We start from the raw sequence: 17,184 nt of genomic DNA on the forward strand, positions 1-17,184 counted from the left end.
AGGGCCAGGGGAAATGATAATAGTTCTAACATAATAAACAATTTCATTCAGATTTCATTTTATCTTTCTAGTCTACCTACCATCACCTCCACTGTGAATGTCTGTGCACATTAGCTCGGAGTGATCATATTTGTGTCATGTAGAAGCATATCTGTCTTTTCAAGGACAGTTATGGAAGATATTTCCTGCTAAAATATTGATCAATACTACTCTAATTTAGCGGAGTAGTAATCTCTATTTTTATAGAAGCTGGGCATAAATATTTGATGAGTTTCAGGCAAATTTGGCTGTGAGTACCTGATAACTCAAAATAATAGTGCATTAACCAAAATAGAAGTTTATTGCTTTCTCATGTAAACAATATAAGGAAGGAAATTGAGGCTGTCCTGGGTGTTTTGGTGGTTTGAAGTCCTCAGGCACTTGGCCTACTTCTATAATGTTACTTAGCCTTGTGCAAATCCCATTCTCAAAGCAACCCCATAGACAAAGATGGTGGATTCAGCTCTAGCTACCTTCTTTACATTCTAGGCAGGCAGTGGGAAGGAAGAAGAAACAACAAGAATATATAGAAGATTTTCACCTTTAAATAAGGTTTATGGAAGGAAATACAGGCCATTCTCTGATTAAGCATTATCTCACTGGACATGCTTAGATATGAAATAGGATGAGAAATGTAAACTCTTTTCAAATTAGTCATGTATTTACTCATTCATCCTAAGAATGAGAAAACAAATTTTGGGAAGAAAACAACAGTATGTATACAGTGTTCCAAAATATTGAAAACACACAACCCAAACTATACTTATTAAAATTATGAGAGTATTTAGTGAAAATAAAATGTTGTGCTGCTAAATCATCAATTAAGAAAGCAAATTTTGAAACCATAAATTATTACCTTATCATGGAGGCACATAACAAAGACTGGAATAACTTAATAATGTGAACAAACAAAGTAATCGAGCTGTGGAAATAGAATTTCTCTATAATATAGCCATTAAGAACTCTGGCTCCCAAGGCAGATTTATTATCTTTGGAATCAGTTTCTAACACTCACTAGTTATATATCTTGGGGCATTTTATTTAACATTTCTGTGCCCTTATCTTGTATGTAAAAATGAGATTATAATATTTTGTATCTTATAGGGTAGTTATGAGGAATAAATGAGTTAATGTATGTAATGTTCTTAAGGTCATGCATGGCATTTAATAAGAACTCAACAAGTATTTGTTATATGAATATGAAAACATTTTCAATGTAGCTTTATTTTTACTTACCAACATTTTAAATATATTATAATTAATATCATATATATAAATATGAAGCTTTTTCTAAAGTATAGAGGACATTATGGTAAATAAAGCAAGAAGTCATTATCTTTAAGATTGCCTAGATGGAAGGTACAAATAATTTTCTATGGTTAATATTAAAAGCAGAACTTTATACCCATTTCTTGAACTTACCTGAGTAACAGAGGACAACAATATCTATGCTTGCTTAAGTAGGGTTATCATTTTATTCAGCTAACGTTGTACTGTGTAGAATCAATGCATTAGCCCAAAATTTATGAAATGGTATCACAAATGTTGTAAGTGGTTGTAGCAATATCAAACACAGGAATTCAGATCATGATAAAAATACTAATTTTATGTATGGTATGTTTAGTATTTAACTGCGTTTTAAGAGGAAGTAAGCTTAAGAAGTAATGTCATAAATTCTGAAAAGTAAAAGGAAGACACTGTGACACTGGGAATATCACTGTAAAATCCTGAGACTTCTGGAGGAAAGAAAGTGTTACCCAATTATTTGCTTTAAATATAGCACTGAAAATATTTTGAAGAATTCCAGAAGAAATCTGGCTATACACAGTTAACGATCATTACAATAATTTCACATTGCTTATCCAGTTAAGAAATCTCTACATTAACAGGAAAAATAAATACAACAATAACCCATGAGTCATCTGCATTTTATCATAATCATTTAATATCATTAATTGAAATAATGGTCTCAATTTTGTCTTTGTTCAACATTACAATTTCATGCAAAGGGTTTCTTTTCCCTTCCTGTTCGGATCAGTGAGAGTAAAATTATGCTTTCACAATCAAGATCTCACATAAGCCATTTCAAAAAGGTGAAACGAAGGATATAAAATTAACTGTATAGAACAGTAAACAAACATAAAGGTTTTGCAATTAACTGTATGGATATAAATGAAAAATAAATCAGACCAAGGAAATATCAGTTCTCCTCAATGATCAGAGAAATTCAACCTAAAGCATTTTTTTTGGTCCTGAACTACTCAGAGAATTACAGTTCACTAAGACTATTCCTGATGTGCTTGCAAAATAATTCTTTCAGAGCACAGTCATTTGAGAGCTATCCAGTGCAAACAGAGCTCTGGAACTATCCCCTGAATTCAGACTGTGAAGTCAACCAATTTAAATCATATCTCCTCACTTTTATTTTTGCTGTGTAGATATTTTCTTCTTGTCTCCTAATTGAGGAAAACTCTATAATTCATAGTTTTTAAATTGTTTAATAAAAGCTTTTAACAAGTAAGTTGCCTCAAACTGGTAGACTGTGGATTTTGAAGAGTTGACAGTTTGGTTGATACTGCCTTCTGAATTACTTGCCAGTGCTATATTTTAAGCAAATAATTGGATAACACTTTCTTTCCTCCAGAAGTCTCAGGATTTTACAGTGACATTCCCAGTGTCAGCAGTGGCTTCATCAACAGTTACGTAAAATGTGAAGATGCCACCAGGAAGTCCTGTTTCGCACTTCAGAAAACCAGTGTTAGTGGATGTGTGGGTATGTGGTGTGAAAAAATAGGCTGTGTATTGTAGCAAAACTTGTAATGAAATTTTTTTTTAAAAAGAGGGATTCCCAGAATATCTCTCTATAAGCATTGGACAACCTGGAGATTTTGTGAAAAATGAACACTCATGAGGAAAGAGGATTTTTTGCATCTGTTTCAGGTAAAAGATGTCTTTTACTTCCAATGTGAAGTATATGCAATGGAGAATAAAAGTTATTTTGCAGTCAGTAGATGATCTAGTGTCAAATCCTATCTTATTCCTTGCAGGTAGACCTTTTAGAGAGACCAGATAAAGCTACAAGTACAAAAATAAATATATATGCACTATGCCAGATTCTTAAACATTCTGTGACAGAAATGAAACAAGTGGCCTAAACTGCACTAGAAATTAAATGTCACATTTAAAATTTTCTGTGCATATTGTATAAATGAGTGAAGAAAACATGAGTATACCTTAAAACATATATTTTTAAAAAGCATTAAGTATAACAATATAAGCTTTGTATCTGCCATGCCCTTACTACAGGCAATCACAACAATGACATTAAATGTAAGACTATAAAATAATTCACAGCATTAATTATCTTATAAATTCATATTTTTGGCATATGATTTTGTCAGTTAGCAGAAAATCTCTTCCTAAACTGTTGGATAATAGATGACTTAATCAAATTCTATTCATACTACAAAAAATAATATTCTCCATAAAATGTTTTAGTTGTAGTTTATCAGGTTGATTCGTATCTCTCAAAATGTCATCTTACTCAATACTGGCTTCCATTTTCAGAGTAATTTCAAGTATTAATCATGAGTATATCAGTGTATTATCATAAGTATATCATAGTGTATCCTATCTTATCAATGTAAGATAGGAGAAGCAGAGAAGCTGCTAATGTTTAAAAACATTTAAAAAAACATTAACAAAAAGAAATTTATTTTTCACAGTTTGGGAGGCAGGGAGGGGAATATCAAGGTACCAGTCTAAAGACTGCACAGCACACCCCAATAAAAGCCTTTTTTTTTTTTTTTTTTTTTGAGATGGAGTCTCACTCTGTCACCTGGCTGGAGTGCAATGGTGAGCACAATCTTGGCTCACTTGCAATCTCCGCCTCCCAGGTTCAAGCGATTCTCCTGTCTCAGCCTCTCTAGTAGCTGGTACTAAAAGCACATGCAAACACACCGGCTAATTTTTTGTGTTTTTAGTAGAGCCGGGGTTTCACTATATTAGTTAGACTGGTCTCAATCTCCTGACCTTGTGATCCACCCACCTCAGCCTCCCAAAGTGTTGGGATTACAGATATGAGCCACCGTGCCTGGCCAAAAGCTAACTACTTTATTACTGGTTTCAAGAGGCTCCCTTATCGTCCCATTGTTACCTTCCTCACAGCATCTTCTCCCACTCAACTCTCTTTTCTCTCTCTGCAGCAGCCCCATGGCCCCTGTGCTGGTCTCTTGTGATGCTTGGTATGTTCCCTCCTCAGGGTCTTGTGGTTTGATGGACATGCTATTCCCATGGTTAGTAGCTCTACTACTACCTGCACTTTCTGCTCAGATATTACTACAACTCAATCAGGACCGTTCAACTCCATTACTTAAAATAGCAACACATTCTTCCCACCAGGATCCTTAAATCATCCTCTCTGATTTTTTAAAATTCTCCCAGAACATTTATCGCCTTCCAATGTACTACATAATTTACTTATGTATTTTGCTTTCTGTTTCTTTAAACTATAATGCAAACTTGATAGGGATAAGTATTTGTTTTTCAATTATATTGTCCAATGCTTGGAACTATAGTTGAAATAAGGTACGTGCTTCATTAATAACTGTTGAATAAATAATATAGTTTATGGGAATACAGTGATAATATGTGAAGAGAAAAATCTGACAACTAGGATTATATTATTTTAATTAAAAAGTTAATATAGAACATTATCTTAGATAATTGTTACATATAGCATTCTTCACTTTGAAATTGTGTGTATGCAGGAACAGAAAACTAAACGCTGCATGTTCTCACTCAATAAGCAGGAATTGAGCAATGAGAACACGTGGACACAGGGAGGGAAAGAACATGGCCAGTCGGGGGATACGGCGAGAGGGAACGGAGAGCATTAGGACAAATACCTAATGTATGCAGGGCTTCAAACCTACGTAATGGGTTGATAGCTGTAGCTAACCACCATGGCACATGTATACCTATGTAATAAACCTACACATTCTGCACTTGCCTCCTGGAACTTAAAGTAAAAAAATAAAAAAATAAATGATGGGCAGATGTTCTCTGCTACAAAGGTTTGTGATGAATCAAAAAGAAAAAAATAAACACAGATTTCATGCTCTGAAAAAAAAAAGAAATTATACATATATTTGTATTAATTTATTTCAACAATTAAAGGCTATCCTGCATATAAATATACATAGATATGTGAGAGTTTATACATAGTTTTTCATACAGAGTCATGCACCAGTAACAATGTTTTGGTCAGTGATAGGCCACATATATGACAGTGGTCCCAGAAGATAACACTGAATTTTTACTGTCCCTTTTCTACGTTGCAATCTGTTTAGATTCATAAGTTTTTATGATTGTGTTACAGTTGCCTAGAGTATTCAATACAGGAGCAGCCTGTACAGATTTGTAGCCTAGGAGAAATAGACTATACCATATAGCCTAAATGTGTAATAGGCTATAACATTTAGGTTTGTGTAAGTACATTCTATGATGTTCCTGTAATGACAAATTTGCCTATAGATGCATTTCTCAGAATGTATTCCCATTGTTAAGCAATGTAACAATTACTATATAATGTAACATTACTGTATAATGTTAAAATTTTCTTACAGTAGTGTTGAATGTTGAAACATAAAAATATTTTATAAGGAAAAATAAACCAATTAATGTAATAGATGGCATTTGTAATCTTCATGATTTTATCATTCATTCAGTAGTGATTATAGCACAAGTACAATAACCAATAATAAATACAAGATGTATAAATAAATCAGTGGATCAGAATTGATAGTCCAGAAATGGACTGGAACCTACCCAGCCAATTTATTTCAGACAAAGATGCAAGCACAATTCATTAAAGAAACAATGATTTTTAAAATGAATAGTGCTTAAATAATTGAATACTTATGTTCCAATAAAGAAACCTTAAGATAGAGACCTCACATCTACAAAATATAACTAAAAAGATTCATATAATTTAGTATAAAATCTGAAAATATAAATTTTAAAGAAAATCATAAGATAAAAATAATTGTGACTTTGAGTTAGGCAAATAATTCTTAGGTAACTACTATCCTTAGAACTGGTAAAATAAAGCAATGCTAAATTGGCCTTTACCAAAGTTAAAAATTTCTAATTCAAAAATAATGCTAACTAGTGAGAGAATGAAAGACTATCCACAAACTGGGAAAAAAATTGCAAATCAGACATCTAAAAATCAAATGAATTTAGCATATATAAAGAACTCTTAAAACTCAACTACTAGAAAAAATTTTCATACAATTCAAAAAACAGACAAAAATATCAGCAGCATTTTAGCAAAGAAATAACAATGACAAGCATGTGAAAAGATTTTTGACACTTTTAATAACTGGAGTAATAAAATTACATCTATAATAAAATATTATGGCATACTTATTAGAATGTCCAAAATAAAACATCTGATCATAACTAGTTGGTGCAGTTTTAGATCATTGGAACTCATGTACTGCTACTGGAAATGAAAGTATAACAATCACTTGGGAAACAATTTGGACATGCTCAAAAGGTTAAACATACACTCTAATATCACCTGGCCATTCCTCTCCCAACACTTTTGAAAGTAAACTTCTGTACAAAAAGTTGCACATGAATGTTCATCGCAGTTTTATGTGTAATAGCCAAAAAGTGAAAATAATCAAGGTGTTTGTAAACAAGTAAATTGATAAACAACAAATGACAATATGTTCATGCAATGAAATGCTAGTCAGCAATAAAAATCACTTATCTTTTGATACCTGTAATAATATGGATGAATGTAATAATGACCTTTGTGAGTGAAAGGAGCTAGACCCCTCCCCCCAGAAGTATATAACATATAATTGCATTTTTATGAAATTCTAGAAAATGCAAAGTAATGTGTAGTAAAAGTGCATATCAGAAGTTGTCAGGGATATAAAAGGGGAGGAAAATATGGAAGGAGGGGATCACAGAGAGTTGTAAGGAAATTTGTGGCTGTGTTTTATGTGTTCACCATGTCAGCAGTGTTGGCAGTTTGACAGGTATGTTAAAACTTACCTAATTATAAATTAAAACATATGCCACTTACTATATACCAATTACATCCCAATAAGGCTGTTAATTCTAAAAAAAAAATTAGGTGACATAATAATTGAACATATTTATGGGTTATGGACTAATATTTTAATACATGCCTACAATGTGTAATGATCATAATGGAGTAATTAACTTATACAGCACTTCAAACATTTATCTTTTCTTAATTAATGTCAAGAACATTCAAAATTCGCTCTTCTAGCTTTCTGGAAATACATAACAAATTGTTGTTAACTATATTCACCCAACAATGCTATAGAGCTCTAGAATATATTTCTTCTAACTGTAATTTTGTATCCATTAACCATATTGTTTCTATCCTTTCCTCTCCTCTTCACTTCCCAGCCTTTAGTAACCACAATCGTACTGTCTACTTCTATGAGCTCAGCATTTTTTAGCTCCCAAATTTGAGTGAGAACATGGGATGTTTATCTTTCTGTGCTTGACTCACTTCATTTAACAAATGTCTTTCGGGTCAATTCATGATGCCAGGAATGACAAGATTTCATTGTCTTTTATAGCTGAATAGTATTCCTTGAGTATATATACCATATTTCTTTACCCATTCATTTCTGAAGGACACTTAGGCTGATTCCGTATCTTGGCTTTTGTGACTAGTGCTACAGTAAGCATGGATTGCATTTATCTCTTCACTATACTGAATTCCTTTCCTTGGATAGGATTGCCAATTTTTAAAATAAAATTAAAGGAAAATAAAATCAATGGCCATTATTATTGCTAATCTGAACCTTTTTTTCACAACTTAATTTAACCAATTGTAAGTTTTAATGTTTGTAGTCTATACCTGGTAATGACAATATATTGTGGGAATTTTTTTCTTCCAACATAATAATACCTTTCAGAACACATTATTAATAAAGGAAACAAAAGACAATAACATGGCAATAATATTTTTAGTTATTAAATAATTTCCTTCTTCTTACTTGTACCATGTGAACTAGTTAATGTAATAGTTTTTGACAGTTCCAATATGAAAAAGGCTATTTTCTTTTCAGGAAACAAACAAATTTGCAATACATTTTTAAAACTGTTGTTGTATTTTAAGGCTTATTTGAACTTTTTGAACCAGTTAGTAATGATGATCAATAGAAAACAAAAAAAATTACATGCTCTCCAATCAATGTGCTGTAAAAATAGTTTTCATAGCGCAAATACAAAACTCCTGCTTTTTTTCTTCCATTATCATGTAAAAGATTACTAGCAAATAAATTCAAAAGATAAATGAAAATACAATGTTAATATATCGCTGATTACTTGTTGCTAATATAATTTGATGCTAATAGCATGTAAGTGTGGAGGAAAGTAATGATTATATTAGAAATATATCTTTTTTAAAATTTTTTATTGCATTTTAGGTTTGGGTGTACATGTGCAGAACATGCAAGACAGTTGCATAGGTACACACATGGCAGTGTGTTTTGCTTTCTTTCTCCCCTTCACCCACATTTGGCATTTCTCCCCAGGCTATCCCTCCCCACCACCCCCTCCCACTGGCCCTCCCCTTTTCCCCCCAATAGACCCCAGTGTTTAGTACTCTTCTCTCTGTGTCCATGCGTTCTCATTTTTCATCACCCACCTATGTGTGAGAATATGCGGTGTTTCGTTTTCTGTTCTTGTGTCAGTTTGCTGAGGATGATGTTCTCCAGATTCATCCATGTCCCTACAAATGACACAAACTCACCATTTCTGATTGCTGCATAATATTCCATGGTGTATATGTGCCACATTTTTCCAATTCAGTCTATCATCAATGGGCATTTGGGTTGATTCCAAGTCTTTGCTATTGTAAACAGTGCTGCAATGAACATTCGTGTACATATATCTTATTAAGGTAGACTCCTATCATTTTATTAAAGCTTGGTAGAGCATGTAACCATTAACTGAGAAAACCAACAACTAAAAAGACAGAATTTTTTAAATCTCATGACATTTTCTAGTTTATTTTAATTTTACTTCATAAATGTACTTTATATAATCAAATTTCAAGCTGTGTCCAAGAGCCAATAACAATTCAGTTTTATTAGCTTAACCTTTTACTCCTAAATGTTATATAATTATTTGTTGATTAATTTAAATCAATGACACACTTTAAGTAATGTCTGAGCTTTTGTATATTCTGAAGAGGTTCAGAATTATACAGCTAGGAAGAGCCTTAAAGTTATAATTCTGATGTCAAGTGCATGTTATTTTATTCTAGATTTTGAACACTGTTAATCCATGTATGATATATTTGACAAATGTCAATTACAAGAATGTTCAATTAACCAAAAGACCCAATTTTCTGATTATTTTTGGTTAAATGAGTGCTTACTAAAATTTCTGTTAAGAAATAATTGACATACATGTAACTTTTCTTGTTTATATACCCCTGCCTATTGAAAATTGAAATTATCTGACCTGGAATCCTTTTGATAGAAAGAATTGATAGATAAGGTAGTTTTCCCTGAAATGTGTATCTTGAGAGTTGAAATATAGTGTTCTAGAAAACACAGGATTTACAGTATAGATTTTTATATTACATTTATACATTAATTAGTAATGCTTTAGTGATTTTAAATGTATATTATATTAAGCTTTATATTTGCATGTTGTACTGATTATTAAGCTATTGTCTTTCAGAAGGGTAGGAGAAGGGGTTTCTTTCATCCTATTTTACTTTTGGTTTCTGTCAGCCTAGTTAGCAACTGCCTTTTATTTGCGCAGCACCCATTAGTTTCAACCTCTAACTTTTTCATAATTCTTAAAACCAGCCTAATCATGTCAGTGTTATAGCACCAGTAAGGCTTGTCAAAGTCCTACTCAGAGTCTGAGCACCAACTCTGTAGGGTCTTTTCTAGAGTCTAATAATCCCAGTATATCCTCATTGTTCTTATGCATGTGCTTTAAGCTTTTCAACAAATACATTACTAATTTCTTCTATTGAATTTTCTCTGTTAATATATACTGCATGATTTTCTTTTACTTTACCAGACACACTATGTCCAATTGATGACTACACTTATGTACAACTAAAAAAACAAAGTCCTCTCCAAAATTTAATCTGTCATATATTTGATATTGAAATGAGCATTATACTCCATTATATCATGCTTGAATCTGTACACAAAAAATCTATTGTACGGATTAAAAGGAGTTTAATTATGAATGCTATTGATAAATATATCATAATCTCAATTTTATTATTTCTTCTTTGAATGAAGTGTCACCATCACTGTCATGCTCTCTTAAACCTCTTCAATCATTTTAAGAATTTCAAGATTTCCACAATATCCATTTTCCTTTTTCTGACCTCATCTCCTACGCTTTCATTTATGACTTAGCTATATTTGCTGTATTTGATAACATCTTTCTCCTTGTTATACTTTCTTCAATTGGATCCCAATGTTGTACACTTGCCGCCTTATTCTCACCTTCCTAGCTGCCACTTTGTATCTCTTGTTTTCTGATTTCTTTCCATCAACCTAAAGCCCAGGTTTTTGTCTCTCTCTTTTGAAATCTATGTTTCACTGTTATTATTACTTACAATCATTCCTTTGAAAAACTCATATAGTCTCAAATGCCATATTACACAGGTAATTTGTTGTTGATTTTGTTTGTTTAGTGACATTCCTGGTCCAGTTTACTTAAGGCTTATTCCCCTTCATGTGACACCACTCAAATCATTGATCAGCTTTGAACCAAACTCTTTCAGCTTGGTTAAGTCTTCCACCTTTAGTCTTTTGCTGTCAGTCCTGTGTGTGTGTCTGTTCTTGCTTCCTATTCTTTGGTACTTTACAACTCTTTCTTAACATTAGTTCTCGAAATGACCTCAGTGTCAGCCAGAATTGAGAGATACAGGGCCTCACAGACTTTTCCTGGACCTGCTCACCATCCACACGACCTCCTAGTTCCCTCTGTGTTGGAGCTTTTTAAAGCCTCTTAGGGACACCTGATTCCTCAGACCTCCATTTACAGTTCTTGCTCTTTATTGATCACGACTAGTTTCACAGCTTCAGAGGATAGGGTTTGAACTGTTGCTGATCATTGTTTTTGACAATGCCCTTAGGTTAAAGCTCTTCTGAGTGAAGGAGATTTGAGGCAGGATTTTATGACAAGTTCGGCAAATTCAGTTTCCATGGAGCTAAAAGATAGTGAAGTTTGTTGAAGATGAGGATTTTTGGAGACAAGTTCATTCTGCCTCCTCCAGTGGGTGCTTTACTTTTCTTTTTTCAGCTACTATGGTTGCAAAGTAGCTATCATTTTTGAGGGAAGTGCACAGTGAGGAAGATGGAGATGGAAATAGAGTAAATTAAAATGCCACAAAGCTTAATACTCTTACAAAGACTCAACAATTTTTATGGAATAAATGCTTCTCTTATTGTAAAAATGAACAAAAAGCCTTGTACTTGTGGAAAACAGTAATTTTGAAAGATTTTTTATTTTAGCATAAAACAGTGTAAATTCATTGTCTCATGCTTCTGGAGACTAGAAGTCAAATACCAAGGTGTTGGCAGGGCCATATTCTCTTGAAAGACTCTAGGGGATAATTTCTTCTTTGTGTCTTCCTAGGTACCAGTGGTTGCTGGCAATCCTCAAAGTTCCTTGGCCTGTAGGTGCATTACTCTGATCTCAGTCTTTATGATCACATGGCCTTCTGTGTGTCTGTCCTTTGTGTCTCCAAATATCTCTATAAGGCCACTAGTTACATTAGATTAGGTTTCACCCTAATCTAATGTGACCTTATCTTAATTTAATTATACTTTCAGGGACCCTATTTTCAAATAAGATCACATTTTCAGATATTGGAAATTAGAATCATAAAAAATGTTTTTATGGAGGACCCAACCAACCAATTACCCTCTTTAATTTTTGCAGGATCTGGTCTACAGTTGTGATACAATTTTTTGAAGCACAGCTTTAGTTGCATCCTGTAGGTTTGGAGAGGCTGTATTTCCATTATCATTTAGTTCAAAATACTATCTGATTTCAGTTGTGATTTCTTATTTGGCTTATTAATTTATTAGAAAGTGTTGCTATTTTAAAACAGTTTGGGATTTTTTTTTGTTATATTTTTGTAAATGATTTTTGGCTTAATTCTTCAGTGATCAGAGATTATTCGATTTGAAATTGGTTGGGATTTCTTTATGCTCCACCTTATAATCCATCATATGGTCAGTTGCTAAATGTTTTATGTGTAGTTGAAAAGAATATGAATTCTGCAGTTGTGTACATATGTGTTGATAAGGTAAATTTTTTTTATATAAGTTTATGTACTAGATTTTTTGGTGACCCTTACACCATCATTCCAAAATCCTTCTTTCCAGACCTTATACTGGTTTCTTGAAATAGTGATGTGTTGAAGATTTGGGATATCAAGAGACAGATACCAAAGATTTACACTACCGGCTGGGCGCGGTGGCTCAAGCCTGTAATCCCAGCACTTTGGGAGGCCAAGGCGGGTGGATCACGAGGTTGAGATCGAGACCATCCTGGTCAACATGGTGAAACCCCGTCTCTACTAAAAATACAAAAAATTAGCCGGGCATGCTGGCTCGCGACTATAGCCCCAGCTACTCGGGAGGCTGAGGCAGGAGAATTGCTTGAACCCAGAAGGCGGAGGTTGTGGTGAGCTGAGATTGTGCCATTGCACTCCAGACTGGGTAACAACAGCGAAACTCCATCTCCAAAAAAAAAAAAAAAAAAGATTTGCACTACCTCTTCATTCCTCATTTTGTTCAATACTAAGCAGTATATATATATAAATCTTTCATGCTGCTTCATGGTTTCTGGTAAAAGTAGTACTTTTCAATGACATGAAATTTATGTGACTTATTTAATGGTGGGTGTTTCGCACCTATAAGCTAAGTTTGTATTTAGTTTTTAATAAAGTTTTATAGAGGTGATTGGATCCCTGTTTCACTAGAGGAAATTCCATTATTATGTTTCTATGGAAGAAACTGTGGGCTCTTGATTATGTCACAGGAAAATAGTAACATTGCATCCTGTTTCCTGATGTTGCATCTAGATTTCTGGAAAACCTACAAAGGTATTATGATTTTCTAAGAAAGATACACATTAGTCACAATCTGTTAATTGCAATAGCTTCAAATTAAAAGTGAGCAGTATTTTCAATATATGCTATACTTGAGGGTGAAGGCTTGTTCTGGTCTAACACAAAGATTTTCCTGGTGGTTTTTCACTGATCTAAAAAGATAAAAATTCCCACAGAACCCTAAAGTAGAACCAGATGTAGGCTCAGTGGAAAATATCCAAGTTACTACTCTGTTTAGGTTTGGTTTACTCTAAACTTATACCACTCTCAAGATTCACCCAATCTATACCACCAAGTTAAAACAATTTTTTTCAAGCTAAATTAAATAGGGATAGTAATACAGATACAACTGGTAATGCAATATATTTATTTTCCTGGAAAAGTTGTTAGTCATACCTCCTTAGGGTGCTAAAGGTTTCCTCACTTCATCTGAACTGATAAAACCAAGGATTCATTCTCTTTTGCCGAGAATACTGTGATATCCAACTCAGTGTTCTTTCTGCTTCCATGCTGCATTCAGGACATCCATCTATTATATAAGTCAACGTGAATCACTGAAACATTTTTAAGAATAATTTATCAGTGGTCTCTCTAGTTAGGGGAAACTATGCAATTCTGAAAGCATATTTTTTCCAAGGGTTTAGATTATATAATAGATACAATTTTTTTTTTATTATGCTGAGCTGAAACTTCATTGCCTATCTTATAGTCATTTTCCCAAAAATCACATTTTTAAAAAATGTGTGTAAATGATATGTTCCTCAACTTATTAAACATTTCTTCTATGGCTTCTTATCATATTACAATTGTAACTCAAACTATTTTCCATGATTTATAAAACCTCTCAGTATCCAACCTCTGACCACATACATCCTACCACTTTCTAACTCACTAACTCTACCACATGGGCCAAGTTGGCAGTCTCGGTGCTCACGAACATACCAAACTAATGCATGCTTTTGCTTTCACTGCTCCCTCTGATTGGCACATCCCTCTGCAGTAGCTTTATGTGGTTTATCACCTCACCTCATTTACGTTTCTGTTCAAATATCACTTTCTCTTAGTGAGTCCCCAGCCATCCTATCTATAAATAGTAATCTATATAAAAAGAAAATGGATAAAACTGGATGCTCAGATAAAGAATTACTTGTTTTGTGAGAAAATATTCCTTGAATATAGAGTGAGGTAATATTAAGCCTAAGAAATAAATGACATGAAGGAGTCAGCTTTGAAAAAGTAGATTATAAAATACCATTTCAGAAGAGTATAGGCTGAAAAAGAGGCGATTGCCATAGACTTTGACATCACTGATCTTTTCTCATACTATAATTCTACCTAAAATGTTCCTCTTTTGGGCTTGTCAATTTCTTATCCATCTTTTGAAATTCTACTTAAATGTCATCTCTCATCTGGAGCCTTCCATAGCTCTTTTTTTTCCTAAAGGTCTATGCTTCACTGTGCTTCTGTATCCAATATTTTACTGTGTATAAAATGCTTAAGTGGTGCAGCCCTTTGAGGTGATATATATCTAATGAAATGATATAGAAAGTTGCATGACTTCCATGTTTATTGATCAAAAATAGGTTTATTTTTATGTTCAACATGACAGAATAACTTTCTTGCACTAAAAAATAGTGAAAATCCTCTTCATGTATAATTAAAAATGAAATTAATTATTCAGTAAGTTAGAACAGTTCAACAGTGCTCTAATTGATCACAAGACATAACTTCTATGCTTACATGTGTGTGTGTGAATATCTGTGTGCGTGTGTATACAGAGGACCCATAAACTCTAAAAATATTACATGGATTGGACTAGATTATTATATACAATTTCATCAGCTATTATAATAAAATTGTTAAAAAAAAATCTAAATTCTCAAGTTCTATGGGCACCCTAAATAAAATTTATTTCAAACAAGTGTGTGTGTGCTGGTGATTGGGGGAGTGTGTGGCAGACATGTTGTATGGCTTTACTGGTATCTTGAACTTAGTCGGCCTGTTGGGTTACCAAACACAGTGCTAGTGCTAATCATGGCAGATGTTAACAGATATACACAGAAAATGAAGATGCAGGGCAAAGCAATTGGAGGTAAATCACTGTGGGATAATAAGTAAAACAGTCAAACAGTATTTTTAGTGTTTCATTATAGCAACCTTCTAGAGGAAGAAGTTAAAACTAAAATTTCAGCATTCTAGTATACATGCAAAGCCTTAAAAAAAGCTTTTTGCACAAAAATTAAAAGGACACGAGATGAAGACTTAGTCAAATCTAGTTCGTGTGTTGTAAATAAAGAACAGCATGAAAAACAAGAGTATAGCAATTGAAATGTAGGATGATGGGGAAGTTCAGAGCAGTGCAGGATAGAGACATTTTTTTTTTTCTTAGAATACTAATTTCAAAGTCTTACCACTTTCTTAAAGAGGAAGAACTTAAACTTCATGTAAAAAGAATTCTTGCATAAACTGTTTTATTTTATAAAAATAAAAAATAATGATAGTGGAGAGAAAAAGGAAGATAAAGTTCTTACTCTTGAAATAAATTATCTTGTTTACCATTTGCAAATTGTCTAATATTTCCAACTGCAGTTCAGGCCTAATATGGAAATGTTATTTATACATATGGGCTTTCTATATAAAGATTTTGAGACACTTGCTTTGGCTTTTACTTGGGCTGCCTGGAATCCAATTCACGTCTCAGCTATGTGACACTGTACAAATAATTTATGTTTTCCAATTGTCACTTTCCTGATATTTACAGGGTAAGTATCTGAAGTACCTGAAATCTCATAGAGTGATTATAAGAATCAAATGACATACTTGATATATAGTGTTCCACAGTGCATAGCACATGGCAAATTTCCAAAGATGTAGTTATCTTTATTAGGGTCACATGTTTTCATGCTACTTATTAACATGTAAAATAAACTTATATTTTTATTTCAACTAAGAGAATAAACAAGAATATTAACTAAAGTATTAAATATCAGTCTAAGATTATTCTTGAAGAAAAATTTTCTGATTTTGATTTACATTTATAACCTCAGTGCTTTAACAAGACTTTTAAACAATACTCAGTAAATCTTTGCTCAATTGGACACCATTTAACAAAGCTACATTTCTATTCTATGCTTATTAATATAATTGTATATATAAATATGTGAGCTTTTTCTTGAAAAGCAAAATTTTGCTTTCCAAAAAAACAATCTTCCTGTACTTGTTCAGATTTTTATTTGCTCTGAATCTAAATTTAATTGGTCCTAATGGAATCTTAAACATTCTTTGGAGTAGCGTTGGTTTTAATGCAGATGCCATTTGATTTTTATGCAAAGAAGAATTTTCTTTGGTATTTGAATGTTATACACTTCTTTTTCATGTTTATATGAAGAATATAAAAGGAAAAACTTTATGCAAGTAGCTAATCATCAGAATTTTAGAGGTTGTATCTCAATCTTCAACAAGACTATAATTACTTTAGAAACAATTTTGTGTTTCTTTTGCTTTTATAATATCAGTATTAAAAATTAAAACTAAGCATGGAAGAGTTAATTTTAAAAGGAAAGTACAATATTATTGGTAAACAACTTTTGAATTTCTTTAAAATTACTAATAAAATATTTTAAGTGAAACCATAGATTATGTGTTAAATTGTTAATACCCCCAAAATATCCTGGATTTCTAACCCCAAGTACCTCAGATTGTGATCCTATTTGGTGATATCATCTTTACAGAAATAATCAGTTAAAATGACAGCATTAGGGTGGTTCCTACTCCAATATGACTTTTATCTTTTTTTTAAAAGGGAAACATTTGGACACAGGAATAGACAAGGAGATCTCCACATTGACTCGAAAGCAGAGCTCAGGGTGATGCACCTATTAGCCAAGGAACACCAGAGATTTCCATGAAATCATCAGAAGTTACAAATGAGTCTTAAAACAAATCCTAACACCTTCAGAGGAAGCAAGGCCCTACTGACACCT

The sequence above is a fragment of the Callithrix jacchus genome, chromosome 3 (assembly GCF_049354715.1).
Source record: "Callithrix jacchus isolate 240 chromosome 3, calJac240_pri, whole genome shotgun sequence".
In the NCBI taxonomy this organism is placed as follows: domain Eukaryota; kingdom Metazoa; phylum Chordata; class Mammalia; order Primates; family Cebidae; genus Callithrix; species Callithrix jacchus.